This window comes from Penaeus monodon, chromosome 1 (genome assembly GCF_015228065.2).
Source record: "Penaeus monodon isolate SGIC_2016 chromosome 1, NSTDA_Pmon_1, whole genome shotgun sequence".
Classification (NCBI taxonomy): Eukaryota; Metazoa; Arthropoda; class Malacostraca; order Decapoda; family Penaeidae; genus Penaeus; species Penaeus monodon.
The window spans coordinates 61,109,471-61,114,470 of NC_051386.1; the positions used below are offsets into that span (position 1 = coordinate 61,109,471).

At 34.9% G+C, this 5,000-nt stretch overlaps 1 protein-coding gene across 1 annotated transcript in view; it reads right to left on the minus strand.

Moving 5' to 3' along the window:
- LOC119575357 (solute carrier organic anion transporter family member 74D-like) overlaps nt 1-4,395 on the minus strand; it is a 23,830-nt gene extending 19,435 nt beyond the window's left edge. The window contains 1 exon segment of the mRNA XM_037922915.1: nt 4,275-4,395. The gene's annotated coding sequence lies outside the window, so the exon portion shown is untranslated.
- Nucleotides 4,396-5,000: the final 605 nt, after the last annotated feature.

Consider the following 5,000-nt stretch of genomic DNA (forward strand, 5'->3'; position numbering starts at 1 on the left):
TATTATCATGAAAATCGTAAAAGAAAAGTATTCAGCAAAAGTAAGTCCATAATCCTGGAGTACAAACCTCTCGTTATTTCAAATGAGATTCCATATTTACCAGGGAACAGCAGCGTAGAAAATAAAAAAAATATTCGCATAATATGTGTATTTGAGAGAGAGAGAGAAAAAATACTGCATAACGTTAATGGGATCAAAGAAATATTGTGGAACATTACAATATTAGGAGCTTTCTCTTTAACACATTCTGCCAATCTACACCCCTTGAGTACTGCAAACCAACTGCTCTCTCACCTTCATGTACGAATATAATAGTATTTCCATTCCCTTTAGCACACACTGTAACAATGCCCCTCAACTTACAGACGACCAACCACCTGGTCATCATCGGTACAGGGTCGTCAAAACAGTACATATAGTCTGTGATTCAGTAGAAACCCTTATAAAACAAGAGAGGTGCACTGAAGAGGATAACGGCATGGGATTTCAAACTTCTGGTATATATGGAAAGCTTATATCAAGGAAACGTGATAAAACGACTGTTAGAACGAAGAAAAAGTGAAAGCGAAAGAGGATGGCAACCTTGCCTTTGAATCGGTATCTCCTACAGTGTAGAATTGGCATCAAATGTCTTACTTTTAACTTGCGTAGTAGATATCGCAGTATCGCATCGTAATACCAATAAACTGCATCTGTACACAAGCTATATAAATAACATTTTTTTTTTTTTTTTTTTTTTTTGCATTAGCTCCTAGTAAGAAGTTTTCTTGCTTGCTTCAGAACCTTGATGTTTTGAATTAGGTGCGTGACTTCAGATTCCCTGAGCGCAAGCCACAGTTTTTGGTTATGTGGTCGAGTCAGAGAACGTTGATATTCTTATAGCACGATCAAAGCTATTCAAAAGCACACGGTGACGGATTCGTTACTTGTGGTTGAGTAATATCAGTTTGTTATAATGAGAAAGAACTTAATAATTTGTATACATCGGTTTCCCTAATTCAGAAACGTTAAACTAAAACATTTTTTTCAGGAATTTCACATTGACTGTAATATCGAAAGAAAGTGTCTTGTTAATATCCTCCTAAACATTGTCATTATACCGAACGGACGACTTAATCTGTATTGTAGGGTGTACTTGAAAAAAACAAACATATATAATACAACAACAACAACAACAACAACAACAACAACAACAACAACAACAACAACAACAACAACAACAAAATAATAATTATAATGTTAATGACAATAATAATAATAATAATAATAATAATAATAATAATAATAATAATAATGATAATAATAAAAACAAGTTTGAGTATCTCGTACAGCATGCATCCCAATTTCGGACATATCTGAACACGAAAATCACCTTATTGTAATTAATGTTGAAAACAATTGAAAAACAACTATCTCCCCGTCGAAATAATGATGTCATTTTCTTGCAGAATGCTTAATGAACAAGTTCTGAGAAGTATTTATTTGTTTTTTCTTTATTTTATTTTCTTTCTTTCCTTTGCTCTTAATTTACTTATTTACTATATTATTATCATTATCATTATCATTATCATTATCATTAACATTAACATTAACATTAACATTAACATTAACATTAACATTAACATTAACATTAACATTACCATTACCATTACCATTATCATTATCATTATCATTATCATTATCATTATCATTATCATTATCATTATCATTATCATTATCATTATCATTATCATGATTATGATTATGATTATGATTATGATTATTAATACTATTATTATCATTATTATTGTATCAGAAATTTGCTGAAATACATATTTCGCATTGCCACTGAATCTCCAACCTTTTTTAAAGTCGCAATGCAAAAGAGACCTTGAAGCACTTGCAACCATCAACAGGTTGTTCATATCAGACCACTTGTTTTCATCTATTTAACAGCTTCAAGTATTTATCTTACCTTTTTAGCAGATGAATATGCATTCACTATTTATTCACACTAGGTTTCATCTGGTTAATAACCTCATGTATTTATATTATTTTTGGGAGGCAGATGAATGCATACATTTATCTTTTATTCAGCTCTGACACGTGTTTCATCTGTTTAGTAACCTCATTTATATATACTGTTTTAGTAGATGAATATACATCTACCTTTTATTCATATCTGGCACGTGTTTCATCTGCTTAGTATCCTCATATATTCATGATAGTTTTAGCAGGTGAATATGCAATTACCATTTATTCAGCTCTGACACGGTTTCATCTGTTTCATAACCTCACATATTTACTTTCTGTTGACAGATGAATATGCAATTACCATTTATTCAGCTCTGACACTAAGAGATTACCTGTACGTGATCAATAATATCTGGTTCCACATAAGCCTTAGGTTTCTTAGAAAAGCAGTTTATTGAGGAAAACGTGCGGTTGGATAAATAGAAGTGGAAAGTAAGGGAGCGCTAGGCATTAAGGTCGTATACTACATATGCTAATATAGTAATATAGTATATACTAAAGGCGAGACGTGATTTTGTAAGGTAGGGATTATCCATTAGAAAAGAACTCAAGAGGAAGATGAAGAAGAAGAAGAAGACGGAAAATTGTAATAACGATAAGAATGATAATAATAAGACGAAGACGAAGAAGAATTCGAAGAAGGAAAGGGAGAAGGAGAAGGAGAGGGAGAGGGAGAGGGAGAAGGAGAGGGAGAAGTAGAAGGAGAAGGAGAATGAGAAGGAGAAGGAGGAGAAGGAGGAGAAAAAGATGAAAAAAGAAGAAAAAGAAGAAGAAGCAGAAGAAGAAGAAGATGATGATGATGATGATGATAATGATGGTGATGGAAATGAAGAACAAATGCAAGAACAAGAACAAGAACAGCAACAACAACATTTGGGTGTTTGTTCGTGTACTTTAGCTATTATTATTACGGTTATACTATGTCCAGTTTTCTTTTATTTAAGGGGGGGGGGGGGTGAGGAGATGACGTAATTTATCCATTTTTACAAAATAGCTTTATGCAGTCATAGATTACTAACTTCTTTTGTTTTCTCTCTATTTTATTCACTATTCTTCCCCCTCTCTCTTTTTTCTGTCTCTCTCTGTCTATCATTTATTTTCACTCTGTTTGTTTCTGTTTCTATCTCCCTTTTTCTCTGTCTGTCTCTGTCTCTGTCTCTGTCTCTCTGTCTCTCTCTCTCTCTCTCTCTCTCTCTCTCTCTCTCTCTCTCTCTCTCTCTCTTCTCTCTCCTCTCTCTCCCTCTCTCTCTCTCTCTCTCTCTCTGTCTCTCTCCCTCTCTCTCTCTCCCTCTCTTCCTTCCCTCTCCTTCTCTCCCCCCCCCTCTCTTTCTCTCTCTCTCTCTCTCCTTCCCCCCACTCCTGTCACTTGTCTTCGTCATCCGTTGCTCGAGGAGAAGTAAAAACAACTTCATCAAGTATCAGACAAATTTTTAACCGGATTTCACCACCAAAACGAAACTTTCCAAAAGATGTAAAGAAACGGAGACACACGATTTTTTTTTTTTTTTTTTTTTTTAGCATGTTCTTCTTCGCAGATTTCAAAACTCGCCTATTTGGATAATTTCAAACTTCCAAATAAAAAAATAAAAAAAAAGGATTGCGTGGTTACGTGCGTATATGTTTGCGTGGTTGTGTACATGCGTTTGTGTACATGTGTTTGTGTACATGTGTTTGTGTACACATGTGTTTGTATGAAATTGTCATAATTGTTTTATTCATCCACTCGAAAGGCGATTAATAGCACTTCACTTTTGGTCATCATGGTGCCAGAAAAACATGTTTTACTAGTTGACAAAACACGCTGCCGTGTTCATACAGTGATAGTCTGTTTTAATAAACCTAGAGTGTGGCAGTTTTCCATTTGTATTTCAGGTTCACTTTTAAACAGCATAGGTCCTCTCAAAACGACATATTTGGACCTCTCCTTGACTTTCAGTGATTTTTATAACATTCATCTAAACTTGTTATTAAATGTAATTGCAAGTCATTCATACATAAATTCACGTCAACATAAAGATCATTTTGTATTTTAAACCACTTTACTATCGTAGCGTGCCATAATCTAAATCCTCGGATTCATGGGATGTGCTTTTTCGAACCTTGGATTTATGGGTAGGTAATTTTGAAGAAGTTTGAGATAAAAATTACACAGCAACGATTAAGGAGAATTATGCTTCTTGCTCCTAAGTTTTGGAACTACTGGAAACTACATCTCTGTTCTTATTATCAGTAGTTTAGCTTTTAAAACACCTTTTACTCACCACCGTTGAGCACTGTGTGATGGGTTAACGAGACAGTCAGTAAGCAGTTTGACGTCTGATTAAAAAGTGGTCTCAAACGTAACCGTGGCTTACATGATCGCTACCATGGCATATACTCAAATGTATTCTGTAGATGGGCTTGGCTAGTTTGCAGGAATTAATCACAGGTGATGATTATATGTGGCTCCACAAATTGCAAATAAGGAAATGATTCGCGCATCTTTTGGGTGGGCATTTCCACAAACCTTTGTTTTCTTCGGGAAGTCGAAGACAAATATACATGATTTGTATTCTCACAATATCCCAGTCGAAGTCGAATACAAATTCACATGATTTGTATTCTCACAATATCCTAGTGTTTCCTACTTATGAAAGAAAAAATAAAACTGGCTTAAAAATCCCTTTTATCACATAACCCGGCACGTTAACAAAAGATAATAGCCCTAAATGGATATATTGCTCTATCTCTCCTGCACCGTATGCTCAGGGGATGGAGGCAGCCTATAAAATATATACGGGGAGTCCCAGGTTAGTGAACAGGACGTGTCAGAGCTAAATAAGCCACTTCTTCCTCCCTTCAAACGCAAAAAAGTGCACGTGATTGGAGGATGGTTGTGACAATAAATGGGAGAGCTTTTAAGCTTGGAATTTACGCCATGGCTCGAGGTAAAGTTTGGGCAGTTGAATAAAATCTTGTGACTGCTGGATATAATTGTTTATTAGATT